At 30.6% G+C, this 16,102-nt stretch overlaps 1 protein-coding gene across 7 annotated transcripts in view; it reads left to right on the top strand.

The window, feature by feature from the left end:
- The first annotated feature begins 1,075 nt into the window (after positions 1-1,075).
- Positions 1,076-16,102, top strand: part of Nhe2 (Na[+]/H[+] hydrogen exchanger 2) — a 104,541-nt gene continuing 89,514 nt past the window's right edge. The window contains exons 1-2 of one of the 7 annotated variants that reach the window (XM_088197289.1): positions 1,076-1,167; positions 1,476-1,559. The gene's annotated coding sequence lies outside the window, so the exon portion shown is untranslated. Of the gene's footprint in view, positions 1,172-1,475; positions 1,560-7,910; positions 7,948-16,102 lie in introns of those variants that run through there. The other 6 variants (XM_088197293.1, XM_088197294.1, XM_088197295.1 and 3 more) reach the window with 6 other exon arrangements.

Raw genomic sequence — 16,102 nt, 5'->3', positions numbered from 1 at the left:
AAGACACTTTCAAACTTGGTCATCTGTGTGTGGTCACCATAATTAGTTATACAACTTTAATTAGGTTAGGTTTGGTTTTGAAAAACAAATTTACGTTACGCAACTGTCAAATTGAGCTTCATAGACATTTTAGAGCAGCATATTAGCGCCTTGTAGAAATATATATCTACTGGTGAAAATATACTTAAACAATATATAAAAACATAAAATTTATATAACTCAGCTGGTACTGTTGTTGATTTTTTGTTATTTCTTTGCTTCTTCCTTACGTATTCTGAATTTTCAGATCGAATACCTAAATTTACTGCTATTAATTTACATTCGTTGAATATTTTCTCTCATGTCTAATGTTTTTTAACCGTTCACAAAGCAATAACATCAACAATAATTTGCAAACAAATTTTAACACAAGCGGAGCGGCGTCAAAAACTATAATCTGTCCCTTTGAATAATAATGTTTATTGGGAAAGTGTGTGCTTTTGAAGGCAATGTTCCGCTCCTTTTATTTTTTGTATGTATTAAAAAGGGCTAAAGGAACTTGTATCTGAAATACATTAGTACATATATCTCAAACAACTGTAGTTTAGTTCAAATTCATTATTTGAGGTCGGTTTTTACTTTTTTATACATATGTACATATATTCTTGCTATGATTTTTTACAGAATCGAGTCCCTCAAGGAGAACAGGCCCAAATCACATCTTAAAAACTTCTATTAACTTTTTTCCTCCGTTGTCCTCCTTTTGTCCTTCTTTAAACAAAAAAAAAACCTTTAATATTTTCATTTCGAATTAATTTACGAGAAAATAAAATATATAAATACATTACCATCACCTTCGTACACAATGCAAAACAACGTTAACGTATCTGATCTTGAACCATTGAGGGTTAATCCATCATAAATCGCAAAAGTTACACGTCGACCCGAGCAGAGCTTTGAAGCTCGACCGGCCGGTGCGTTTCGATTTTTGACGGCGACCGGCTGATCGGGGTCCGGAGCCGGAGGCCCTAGCCCTAGGCCCGTGCCCCCGCAAGCGCGCGCCGATCGATACCGGTTGCCATACCACTCCGCACGCGGCGCTATCGGCGCTCGCACGCGACTGTGCACACTTGGCCGGCAACCGTCGACAACCGATGTCACAAACGCGCGACATCCTCCGCGACGTACGTACGTACGATCCGGCAATAAATTCTCCTCAGAGCACTGAAACTACGCGCTTTCCAACCCCCACCCCAGTGATGGCGCTCGTTCAAAACAAAAGCGCACTTTTTTGACGTTTAAATTACGCGCGCTTTTCATTCAAGTCCGCGACATCCCGGCGCACGTTTGTTTTTAAATTCAAATAACTCATTCATGAATTTAATATTCGCGGAAAACTTCATCCACATACACACACGCGCGACGCGTCCGAATCGATCGCGGCGTTAAGACCTAAAATTTAAAAATAACATAAAAATCGACCATTTCCATTCCAGTTCCAGATGCAGCTGGGACAATATGAACAAATCTAGTGATCTTGTGATTTTATTATAAAATAGAGATGGCCGTCAAACGAACGAGTGAGTACTAAATTTATTTAGAAAAAATATTTAGCATAAATACATATAAACGATCGATTGTATTCCAAATTAATTCAACGATATACACAGTGTACGTATTATATGATGCTATACTGTGTATATCGCTACCGGATTCATTCCGCATAAACACTCGAAAGATAACTCTCGATTCACTCGTATCTGCATATATTAGGGAAACTGTTATATAACGCATTGAATAAACTTTAACGGTTAATTTATATAAAATTTCACCTGACAGTTCATATTCGTGATATAACAAAATCTGCTATTTAAAACATCAAAAATAATGACTTGTGTGTAAATATGCTAATACTGTACACTATACTTCAAGTTATTGAATTTAAGTAACTGTAAGAATTTATAGATGTTTCTAGTTCTTTTCACATGCAAAATTGTCATCGATTGATGAACGTAAACATTTTTTCTGAAGAATCCGAGAAAAAGATTTGATTACATGTCATGTTAAAAGTCACGTTAAAACTGTTTTTAAAATAATTAAAACGAGGGGTGCGCCGTAATCGTTTCTTGCGATCCAAACAGTGGGTTTTGTTATTGTGTTCGCGACTCGCTCTGTTATTTTAACCGGTAGTTATGGTTTATCTGTTAAGTTAAAGCGATATATCTAGAGCTCAGTGCCAGCGTACATTTTGATCGTTACATAACATTATTTTAACTCATGTTGTGATTAATGTGTTTTAAGTCATTAATCTCTGACCTTTTTATTATTTATTATTATAATATATTCGCAAAACTGCTTTCAATACATCGTAAACAAATTCCTAATTTTTTCGTCTATCGTTTGGAATTTTCCTGTTGTGACTTCCGTTGAATCACCCAAATCTCAGAATTAATCGCTATAAATTTTATAAATGGTATGTGGCGTTTATATATATATAATAGTTATATTTTCTTATTAATTATAATAGCGACTTTTTACATATGATGTTATATAAATATTTATATTTCATATCATAATATTCAGCTGTCGAGAATGAAATTCTATTTTGTCATCTATAGCTGTTTGCTTTGTAATATAATTTGAAACTATATTAAGGATTAGAATAAGCTCTTTTGTGGTGTCCGAAGCGCGCGACCTCCCAACTTTTTTAATTATCAAGTTTTCAAGTTCATCGAAAATAATTGCTGTTAAAAACTCTTTTTCTAAAATATCTTAAGCTTTAACCCTTTGAGGGGTATCGCCATACATGTACGGTGGTCGATCTTTCACTGTTTTGAAGTACCTTAGATAGTCATATATTTACATGCATAACTAAAAAAATAATAAATAAAAAACATTTTATTTATCTAATATGTTTTTTAATTTGATTTAATGTAAATGATTTCTATGAAAAATAATTCCAATAAATTAACATAATAAAAAATATTTTATAAAATATATTGAGAGCCTCTGTATTGACATAAAAAAATCCGCAAATGCCGATTAATATATAAAAAATTAACGAAATTGAATAATATTAGGGGTGTGCAAAAAAGGACGTTTTTATCTGAATAACTTTGACGGTTAGTTGTGACTTATTTATCTTTCGGGTCGCATGACTTTCTTTCGGTAGTGTTTGGATTAACATCTGGAGTGCTTTAGGGACATAGCAAAAAAAAACACCCCATGTTTCAATGGAAGATTTCGTTCCGAGTAAGGTGTTTTTACTCACAGCAACCAAAAACATTTGTGTCGCCTATTTCGCAAAAATTTTCGCACTGACAATAGTGATATTAAAACTGTCACTGTCAAATGCGGCAAATCAGATGAATGTCATACAGCAGCTTTGTCCAACTGGTGGTACGCGTTTTTTTTAAATGAAATTAAAAAAAAGTCCCCTAATATATTTTTATTCGTCTATCTATCAAAAATGTCTGATGTGATCTTTTTTAGCTTCCACTAGCAAAAGACTAGCCCCCGAAATGTTTGCTATAGAAAAAGTGGTCCGCAGACTTATAGTTGACGTTGCCATACAGCATTATAAAAAATAAAAACAAACCAAGTTTTAGAATGCATATTAAGTGGTACATAATTTATACACATTTCAGATTTTAAGTGATTCGTAAAGAAACCGTTCGTCATTTTTCTGTCTGGTAAAATTGATATTATAACTGTCACTGTCAGATGCGGTAAATTAGATGAAAGCCATCGCTGAAACAGTCGATGTGCTACCTGTGATTATGTTCTAGAAATAGTTTGGTCACACGTTACGATCTGACACAGCGCTGAAGATCTGACATCTGGTAATACTATAGTTAAGGTAATGTGACCAGATTTTAAAAATATCAAAGGAGGACACTAAAAATAAAAAGGTTATTATTGCGGTGGGAGCTAAAAAAAGGTCATTTAGGAAATTTTTGTTCAAAATCCATCTTGAAATTTTTCGTCTAAAGTGATATTAGTGTAAAATTTTTTGAAAAGGAAAAATTGCTACGAGAGCTTAAAAAAAAGTATTTTTGAACAATTTTTGTTTAATAAGAACAAAGAAGGACAAAAGTAGATTACAATTTTTGAGGAGGACAATATTTCTCAAAGGAGTTTTGTCCTGTTTTATTTTCTTTGTCCTTCTTGTACAAAAATGTTAGAGGTGCTTTTTTATCTACCGCAGCGTCCCTGAATGAAAAGTGATAGTTTTTATGTTCGTGAATACTTTCGTGAGTTAGTCAATGCATGCACTGACCAAGTGTACACTTTGTAACATAAATATTTCCATAATGCACACATATCGTGAAATTTAAGTACGTCATACGACCATTATTTTACAAATTCTGATTTAGGAAAAATAGCTTTGTTCTCATTCTTTGCCATGAATGCATATTATACCTATTTTTAAATCATGTTTTCATAAAAAAAAATATAAAATAACATTCATCTTCTAAATATTTTTGTAGTCTCAGAGACATACATATAGGATTACGTGTATTCTCCAAAAATGTATAAATATCTCACCGAACTTGAAATATATATAATGCATACTCAAGTGTTACACATATGTTTTCTATGATCAGCTGCTATGTTTACCATATCTACTAATCATAATAATGGAGTATTCATTTTAATTTCTCATTTACTGCTAATATATAGCACAAATTTTCATTTCATATATGTATAAAATAGCAACATACAACAGTATAAATTTAATATAATCAGAGAGCCAAGAGTATCTAAATTTATGTTATAATTTAATTAATTACATATAAAACTCGGAAGAGTCTGGTGTTATCAGATGCTCGTTAAAAATACACACTCCAGACATCATAAAAAATAAATTTCAACAAAATTTCTCAGTTATTTCTACTTCCATTCAGTAATAATCGAGTCGGAAATGTTCTGTCCAACAGACCGTTGTGATTCTTCACGCTAGGTGCTCTCATTGAGAATTAGTTCTCCTGGCGTACAACTTTATAACGGTTATTTCGGCTTGAAACAGGAACCTTGCGAATAATTAACTCCGAAGCATTTAATCGTTGCGGATATTTTAACTGAGGATTAGGCGTGGAACTGAGCGAAAAACTTTGCAGGGTCAAAGGGTCGATGTGTTCCGCAAATAATTGTTTCATTATTATCTTTTTAAGTTCAATTTTCACGTTTAGCCTTCACGCAAAGTAATGTGGCCCATAAAGCGATATCGCACACTTGAACGTTTATAAATGACAACGTAATGTTTTCAATCGTTATCTGCCATATATGTATAATATTAACTATATTAAATGACATCATTTGACTGTATCTTTGAGTGTCGTCAATGGAATTAAATTATTTATTTGATTTCTGTTTTTTTTACTATGCAAATTGATAACTATTTGACTAGCGTCAAACAGCTGTGTAAAACTAGCGATTTATTTATGAAGAAATTAATATGATCTATAAAATAGGAAACACTTAAATCAATAATTTGCATAATTCATATAAAAAATAACATTGTACATACACGAATATTTGACACGTTTAAGTGTGTCACTAAGCAGGTTGTTACAAACATAAGTAATAATTGAAAGCTAGTTCGACAAGTTAAATAGATTAGTTTTCCCCAAAAATGATAAATAAATATCTTAAGATTGCAAATGAGATTTATAAACACAAAATAAATTTATACGCGAGGGTACGCAGAATTTATAGGGTGTTATAAAACCATTTTAAATCTTAAAATTGCAATATGCAGTATTTAATTTATTAATTCATTTAGATCAATATTCATCCGTGAAATTTAAAAAATGTAGTAAATCCTAATCTAGAGTGATCGATTAAAATTATAATATATATATTTTTTTATCATTATTGCTTCTAAATATGATTTAAAATATATGTATATAAATAGCATATAATATCTAAATGGTATTTTTTTATTCATGAATATGTATTTTTTAATTTAATTTATCGTAATCGTAAATGAATATAAATAAGTCATTTATATTCATTTACGATTGTAAAATATGTAGCATAAAATTCGTCAGAGGATCAAGTTAAAGATTAAGTTAAAAATAAATTTCTTATCACAGTACTAATTATTTATGTTTGTAATTACTTTAGTGTTATGTTATTTTACTTATGCAAATATTTTTAATAAATATTTTTTACAGTGTTTAATGTTTATAGCAAAAAAAATATCGTCGTTTGAAGTTCTATTTTTTTTAATATAATAATGACGTCATGAAAAAATATCACAGTATACGTAACTATAATCGGATATACTGCTTATATAAAACGTAACTTTGTATAGTATATACATATATATTTTTTTTTATTACTTATATAAAACGTAAACATATGTTTAACAGTATGACGTTATATTTATAAAAGTCATTAATTATGCTTTATGACTGAAATGAACATTATTTATATATAATATTTATATCTAAACAGCCTTAAGCGACGCGTAAAAAATGCACCTGTAGTGTTTACCTTGCATTATTTATAACTTATCTCGGTCTAGAGATTAGCAATGCACATTTATGTTATTTTTTCGTTCTATTTCAGGCAATATAAATCTTCTAACCCAGTTTAATGATAAGACGCCTGTCATTAACTTCACCTTCGTTTGGTCAGGGCCTTTCGTTATAAGCATAACTTATGAACGTATCCATATGTATTACAGTTTTATAATGATCGATTGTTGATACATCGTAATTATATCATAGTTAACATAAGAGAGCTTTTTTATTTATAATTTGTTAGCTACTAACTTTACAAATTCTCTGACTGAAAAAATTATTTTAAGTCAATTTTACAAAATATGGATTAATGTTACTGTATATTGAATGATAAAAAGTATATTAATTTAAATGTTTTCTATGAGTTTTTTCTTATATATGAATGTCACTTTATTTGGTTTCAAAAAATGTAAACTATAATTCATCCATAAATTAGTTTATTATTATAAGCAATGTATGTAGAAGTAGATGACTAATAGATAATTATTTTTTATAAATATAGATTGAAAAGAGAGGTTTAGATGTATATTTTCTCAGCCAATTTATTGCAACGGATATAAATTTATATCGTATAAAGTGAGATGGAATATTTATGTTTTGAGCAGGGTTCTAAAGGGTGAAATAGTATCGATAATAAACATACATTATAATATAATTATTAACACCTTACATATCCCAACAATCAGACCACTGTTATTAGTAAATATTTTTTATAAATTGTTATATGCTATCCACTTTTCATAGCCATTAATTGGTCGCTGAAGATTGCCTTTTTAAATTTTGATACCTTTTCAATCTCTCGAATGACATAAATTTATTCTGAAATGACCTGCCAACTAAGCGTTGCTAAAGTGTACTTAGCTGACGCTTTTGACCATTACTTAGACGAAACTTTAGTTATAAGTTATTCTATTGCTTAAGACTTTATCTCAGTATTCACGCGGAGATATTAACTAGAGATGATCGTTAACGTCTTGTAATTATGCATTTCTGCTCGCAAGCAAACATTGCCATTGTTAGAGTTTAATTTATGAGCCAGTCTGTATAAGGTTTTATGATATGCTACCGTACCTTCGTCGGCGCCATGCTGGTGTCTTTTTATCAAAATATTTGCACAACATTGGTACAGTTTAACCTTCGCGTGTCCAAACGCCTGGTCGAATTTAGCTCTCGGCGGTTCTGTCTGCAAATATGTCACTCGACACTAATCCCCAAAAGCCTCTCATGTGTTTTTTGAATGGGCTGTGCAAATTTAAAGTTTTGTGACGTTAGTGAGTAGATCTTATCACGATGTGTATATACACACAATCTCTTGAGTTTTATACACATATTTGTATGTATTCTAAGATGATTTGTTATCTCGACTTCTACATTTAGCTCAGATATTGGAGATCTCGCTCCTTAGTCACTCGTTCGCGGTCTGCGTCTTAATTAAGAGGTATGACACACATATTTTACACCTTAAATAATCAAATAATAGCATTCGTGTGTTTGCTTGTTTCTAATAATTATTATTAAGCAAATATGATAAAGGTCATCAGACAGTTAATCCAAATATTTGTCAATGCCTGTAAAAACGACCGAGCAAGATAAATATTTAATATTGTACTAGTTTAAACAATCAATTAATCATAGTAAGTGTTCTTTTTAGAGGCATGGAACTTTAAAATGAAATAAAATGTCCATGGAATTGCTTATATTAAAAAGATTTATGCCATTAGTGTTTAAATATGATTTAGGGCATATGGGCGCAGTGACTGGCTCGAATAAAGCGAAACTTAAAAGCTGTATATATCGGCAATAAAGCGGCGAGTGTTGACTTCCATGTCGTCCATCGTCTCTGGTTTATCGGCGTAGACTAGCGACTTCACATATCTTCACAGAAAATAATGCAAATCACATGATCTTGGAGGCCAATTCACAGGTCCATTACGGGAAATAATGCACATATCGAATGTTTCCATTAATAAATTAATAATGGCCGATAAACCAAAGCTCTTCCACATTAATGCCATTCAATTGGGGAACGAAAAAGTCAGACCAATGATTCCACCAGCCCATAAAGCACACCAAACAGTGACTTTTGTAGATGTAATGCCGTCTCAATAATGTCTTGGGGATTTTCTTCACTCTGTGTGCGGCAATTTTACTTGTTAGCGTAGTCATTCAGCCAAAAATATAACTACCGAATGAATGCATTAACTATAAACTATCATCTTTTTTTTGTTTTTAAAGTCAAAAGATAAATTATATTATAAATAATTTTAATGCTTTCTGTTGTTTCACCATGGCTTCCAAATATAATAGATATATTTATCGATCACTTGTAGTAGGATGGTGATGACGCGATTTTATATTTTTATTTTAAGTATCGATCAAAGTATTTTCAAACCAAATTTTGGTTAATATGAGGGCGTAAAAACAATTATAACTTCTCAGAAGGCAAAAATTTACGTCAAAAGCAATAAAATCGTGTTGGTGTCGCTCGATAACGAGCATTCCCACTGCGACGACACGATTTTATTGCTTTTGACGTGGATTTTTGACTTCTGAGAAGTGATAATTGTTTTTTGCACTATTCTATTAGTCAAAATTTTTATGTTTTTCTTAAAAATCGTAATATGTTTAAAAAACACGCAGGGCCTGGGATTATAAAGGGTGGTTTATAGAACTTAAAATAAAATAAAATACATAAAAATTTTGGTAATGGCAATAATATTGCCTTTATTGGAAAGATAATTTTATGCCATTAGTGTTTAAATATGATTTTGGGCACATAAACTTAGCCATTCAACCAAAAATAAGTCTCATCGCTGAACAAAATTTTGCTGTGAAAATGAGCTTGTATTCGATCAATTCACCGAACACGATGGTCAAGCGGCTTTAGTTCTTGCACGAGCTGAATCTTATAAACTCGCAAACCAAGATCTTTCCGCAAAATCTTTCATGAAGTAGATGGACACAGCTCCAATTGCTGTACAAGATTGCGAATCGACTCATTCGGATCCTTTTCTATAGCGTGCTTTTTCGGTGCACACTGTACGACGTCTCTGCGGATGCGTATTATCGAAAAAGATCTATAGTTATTCGAATTACTTGCTTATATTAACGTTATGTCGATTTTTTTGCAAAATGGTGACTAATTTTAAAACTTTAAATATCATAACGGATAAAATGTGTGCTTCATAAAAAATGTTCAGAAGCTAAAACTGTATCTAAATAAAATATAAAAAATAGCTTTTTGCTTTAAAACAAGTTTCATATTAAATTGATCATTCAAGCTTTTATGAGACTTGTAATTTAATTAATTCCATTGTTTTGAAGATTAAGAATTGAATTTTCGTTATAGAATAGAATTCCTTATAACCCTTATAATATTCGCTAAGAAAATAAATTTCATAAAAATAGTTTTTTTGTTACAAAACAAGTTTAGTATTATAAGTCGATCGTCCCTCCATACAAACTTGTATAAGACATACAATTTTCTTATGGCTGTTATTTGCTTTGTTTTAATGATTTTTTGGCATAATATTGAATTCTTAAGCACACTTTTTCTTATTTACTAAAAAAATATATAATATGTCACTTTTACACAAAATAGTAGCACTTAAACATTCACAACTCCGTGAGATAAAATCCTACATAAAAGTTCACTAAAAAAAAGCCGTTTAAAAGCTAATCCTGCATCGAAATAAAATATTAAAAAAATAGCTTTTTGCTTTAAAACAAGTTTTGTATTAATTGATCGGACCCCCGTACAAGCTTTTTTAAGACTTGCAATTTAGTTAACGCTGTTAATTTCTTTATTTTTAAAAATATCATTGCTTTATTGAATTTTAAAAGTACGAAATAATTCAGTTCATGGCACTGTTTCCATTAAATATCTAATACTTTTTTAGTGTCTCATTTTCATTCCTAGTAATTCTGAGTAAAAGATCGACGATCAATGGATAATGATAAAAAAACGACCAATGCAGATCTTAAGACGCTCTACCTTAACTTACTTGCAAGTGCATAGAACAGCTTAATTAATTATTAGCATATTCAGAGTTTCCGAAAATATTTTTGTAGCAGTGAAATGTCATATATATTTTGACTTTTTGTATCGGTACAAGGACCAACTCGGATCCGTCAGAACTTCGTATGGGAATTATTAGTTATCGGATTTTTACCGTATTACTACCAATATTCATAGAAAATATGTGACCTTTGCACATGCTGCATGCTTCTACTGGACATTGGCAGCGGGCAATTAGTAAAAGTCAAGTTTTGCGCGGCATTGTTTGCGCGGAAGAGATGTCCGCGAAGGCGAAACGTTCATGCCAGGTCGTCACTAATGAACCGTGACGGCGCACCGCGCACGGTGACACCGTCTGAGATTGTTTTGTGAAAATAGTAAAAATTTTGTTATACTATACTGCAGTAGCCGTTGAGTTTGTGTTACTATATTCCACGAGTACTGTGCCGAAGTTGCCGCAAGTTTGCGCCTAAAGTTCACGGTCACTTTGCAGTGGCGTTAGTGGAATATTAAAATGGTCATGTAGTATAAGCTAATACACGGATCATCGCAATATATCAATTCTTGGCTATTATTTTTATTTAGTAATTGAAAGGTTGTAGGCTCAAACCCACGTGAATCATATTTTTTTTGTAATTTTTCGATCAAAATTCGGACAGAATATTTATTATAATTGGAATATATTATAACAATAGTTATAAATTGGCGCGAGCAAGAACAATTATTAATTGATTATTTATGGCAGTGCTTTCCAAACTTTATGTATCTACACTTTTTATTTTGAGAAATAATTATTGACGCCTCTCCTGATTTCATAAAATAATTCAGGCACATTTTTACATAGTAAAATATGTTTTCCTTTAAAAAAAACTAAAAAAGAATAGCTCCAGCCAGAACTTCTAAGTCATTTACCATTATACATATGAATAATAATGATTTATCATATTTTCTCACTATAGGGCTTATATTTTATTGTTGTATTCCTACTATCTTCTATCACCATTATAATCTTTATTATTTGTGGATTTTCTCTTGTATCCAGTCAATAAATTATCCGTTCCTTTTAAAATATTAAGAATAAATTTATAATAAAGAATTAAAAGTTAAACTTTTCGCGCTTCCCAGTTTGGAGACCGCTGATTTAGAGTGACTTTAATCTGTTTAGAACCTTGACCATAAAAATGCTATTTTCTTCTCCTTTTGTTAAAAATATCTCAGTTCTCAATTCCATTCAGCTAAGAAGCGTTCACTCGAGAGTCAGCGCACTTCTGTGTTATAAAACAAAACTTTATGTTCAGCTCAATTTATTGCCAGAATATTTTAAACAACGTGATTCATAGCCCGAAACAACGTAAAGTTTACAACCTGAATTCAGTATTGGAGAAAGAGTTTTTGATGCCAATGCATGACGATATAGAACCTTCTACAAAGCTTTATAAAAAATAATTCGTTCGTGATAATAAAATGTATGACGAATCTCATAATGACTATACGTTATTGCATACTTATTGGACTTAATAATTATTTTCTTCCAATTAAAATTTTAATAATTTTCTCTTTTACTACCTAAAAACAAAGCTTGATCAGTGTTTTGCTTATTGTGTGAGGCTCTTTGTGCTCCGTGATTATATATGACAATTTATGCTTTATGCCTGAAAGGGTGAGTTTTGCTGCTTTCTTTTAGGTCAACATTTCTAGCTAGCCTTTAGAATTCCCTGGGTGCATTTTAGTGAAATGTTTTTGCATCCCTTTTCACGCATAAACCCAAATTTCAGGTAATACTCATTGTATTTCATTTTATTTGGCATTCTATTTTCTTATAAATACATATATAATAATTTACAGTAGGGAGTGAACTCATACCTTCTATAGAATTTATCCATACCTTCTCTGTTGAGTAATAAATTATTATATCATACTACGTTTTGTGTTTGATTCATAATACCGGTTTATTAACATTCCAAAAAAAACTGTATTTTTTTTAGTTTATAAACTAACCTTCACGTTCTTGTAATTTTATTAACTGTGTGTTAGATAATAATAAAACAATAAGTATGAAAGCTACTTATTTAATAAGTCATTATAAACTTAACTGCCTGTAAAAAAACAAATAATGAATAGTACAGGAAATTTATTATAAATTAAAATATTTTCTCATGAAATAGCTGTAGATAAAGCTTGATATCTTATTAATCATTAAAATATTATAATATTACAAGGTCACAATAACTTAGTATGTTGCTTCTAAACCTACAGTTTATATATTTAAATAAAACAATGCAATCATGATACTTAACAGCTCTATAAAATAGTGCAAAAACGACTTATATAAATAGTATTGTTATTATTAACAATAAAAAAGGAATAAAACCAAGATGGATTATTATGTAGACAATATCTTTAAAGTGGTTTTCTCATTTGGTTTTTTATACGCTTTTCATTGCCACGTACGTTCCATATAGTCACGTGTGCTACGTTTTAATACCATTTAATTGTCACGTTATATGTTATATAGTTTATACGATGTGTTAAATTCGCATATTAAATTTTATAGTAATAGGTATAAATTTATTGATTTATCTAATTTTAAATTCAACGTTTATCATCACAATGTAGAATTACTGGTTATAACGTATAATAATGTGTTTCGTGTAGATAATTAATTACAATCTTTATTCATTTTTATGCGAAAAATTATTTAATATTATTAATATATTCACGCATTTAAATATAAATATAAGTGATTCTTAGTAGATTTATAATTTGTATACATTTGCCTAATATATATAATTTGTATACATTTGCCTCATCCAATTACGGAATCCCTAATTTGCATTTATCAATATTTTAATAAATGCTAGAGTTTCTCTATTTTATATATATAACTATTATAGTTTGTATTGAAAATGCGTAATGTTACTGTAAAAATACCTTTGTTTTTGTTATTTATAAAAAAATTCATTATATTTTTGGAATAAAATCATTATATTACTAAAAATTTATACCAACAATACTACGCCTATCCTACCATTATTACTAGCAATGTGTATTTTATTACTAGGATTTGTGTTTTAAAAAACCGTAGCATCTTTTATCCTAATTATTCTACTACAAGTTAATTAAAGCGTTATCGGGTTATTCGTCTGAAGATGGCTGGTGTGATCCAGCCGAAATATCACGGTAAAAAATATATACGCGAACAACCCGATAACGCCTCAATAAAAATTAATAATTATTTTCTATATTTCGGCTGTGATGCTCGAGCCATGGTCAAAATTTTTCCGTAAATTGACAGTAAAAAAAACGAATTTTACCATAAATTTTCAGTTACGGAAAATTCGTGAACATGGCTGAAGCATCAAAGTCGAAATATAGAAAAGTAAGTTTTAATCGTGATGAATCCCGAGACTCCAATAACATTAATTCTCGCGAAGCTTTAAAAATCATATTATAAAAATATATGTATATATATTTATAAATACAAAATAGTAAGCATTTATATATAATGTGAATGTGAAAATGAAATTATATTAGATATATGTATGTGTATCAAAAGACACGAAATATATTTTTATATGCTTTTAAAAACATATAATTTAACAAAAATTGTTATATATAGTATATCACATACATATAAAGTCCCTGAGAGTTTTTCATTTTACAGACTCGCTTATCATTATAAATTCAACGTGTTGACAAACATCAAACACAAACATTTAAAAGATCAACATTACGCAAAACCTGCGTGATAAATTTTTAGGATTTTTTCCGGTTTTAATCTCTTGCTTTATATATTTACATATGTATAATGTGTAGGCGTAGCTTTTTATTAAGAAGCACTTTATATTTTTATGCTGCGGCGTAAACGTAAATTTACGTCAATAAGTATATGGATAAAATCTTGCTTATCTATATGTATTAAGTTTAAGCCAGCTCATACAAACTTAAGTATTTAAAAAAATGAACCATCTAAATTATTTTATTATTATTTAACCATAATATCGATATTGTGTGCTATTATAAATTTTGGTAAAATAAGTACACGTTCACGAAAAAGCTACTGAAAATTATCAAACATACATACCAGGGGCGTATATTCAGGGTATGCTAGGTGTGCGGCGCACACCCGCAAAACCATCTAAAATATAAATTTAGAAATTTAGAAAATTTAGGGCGTAAAGCGACATCATTTTGCATACAGTAGTATGCAAAATTATAAAATTTTAATATGCAGTGTATAGTATGCATTGGTATTTGTCATTCGCTCTGAACGTTTTCGCGCGAGCGATCGTTTTGGAACAACACATAACGCGCCGACCTTGCGCGCGGCCGCCGACTAAAGTAAATTGTTCCGAGTTTTAACGGCTTAAGTCGATCTGTCGGCTGGCAGCGCTCAGTAGTAAAATTGGTCTCGAATTTGGTGCGCGTACTTCAAAAACTCTTGCGTTCGTCGCTGCTTTTTTATTACATTATATCACAATAACAGGTCACTCATTTTTTATATTTTGGCGTAAAATAGTTTATTATCTTATTTACATATGATCAATATTAATTTTCTATTCTAGATTATATTTTTTTATTTACCCCAATAATGATGAAGAATACTGTTGAAGATATTCTGAATAATCCATTTTCAAAAAGAAGTTATGAAATTAAATTGAAGATAATCAAAATTGCCAAACCACGTCCACCTCTTCCCAATTTATTTATGAAGCATAAAGACAATAAATGTGAATATACAAGACATTTTTCATTTTCATCATATGAACGAACTGAGTGGTTAACAGGCTGTGAACTTCGATCTAGATTGTTCTGTTGGCCATGTATATTGTTTTCCAAAGAAAGAAGCGTGTGGAGTAAAAGTGGATTTGCTGACCTTAGTCATCTGATAACGGCACTGAAAAAACACAAAAGAGCGCAGTCACACGTTCAATCATTTTTTTCTCTCAAAATGTTTGGAAAACAACGAATTGAAGTCATGATTGACGCTCAACGTAAAGCAACTAAAGGTATAAGTCAACATAATGAACAAGTTCATAAAAATAGAGAAATATTAAAAGGAATGATTGACGCAGTAGTATATCTAGGAAAACAAGAACAACCTTTTCGAGGCCACGATGAATCCTGTAATTCACTAAACAAAGGAAATTACCTTGAATTTTTAAATGCACTTCGAGAATACGATTCTGTTTTGGATACTCATTTAAATACTGCAACGGTGTTTCGTGGTACTTCCCCATCCATACAGAATGACATAATTGAAGCGATTGGTGATGTTATTAAAGATCATATTAAGGAAGAAGTAAATTCAGCAAATTTTGTCCCTATTATTCTTGACGAAACTTCAGATATAATGACGAACTCTCAACAGTTTTGCGTTTTGTTTATGAAGGTAAAGTTTACGAGCGGTTTATTGGCTTTACAGACGTTAGCTCTGATAAAACAGCCGATGGCTTATTTTGCCACGTTGTAAATATAATTGAAGAATTTCAAATTCAAGAAAAATTAGTTGGACAGACTTATGATGGGGCGAGTGTAATGAGTGGGTATATTAATGGTTTGCAAGCCAAAGTAC

Source organism: Plectrocnemia conspersa, unplaced genomic scaffold, assembly GCF_051122295.1.
Source record: "Plectrocnemia conspersa isolate PC_06_02 unplaced genomic scaffold, ASM5112229v1 ptg000011l, whole genome shotgun sequence".
Classification (NCBI taxonomy): domain Eukaryota; kingdom Metazoa; phylum Arthropoda; class Insecta; order Trichoptera; family Polycentropodidae; genus Plectrocnemia; species Plectrocnemia conspersa.
This window is presented reverse-complemented; position numbering and strand designations above follow the sequence as displayed.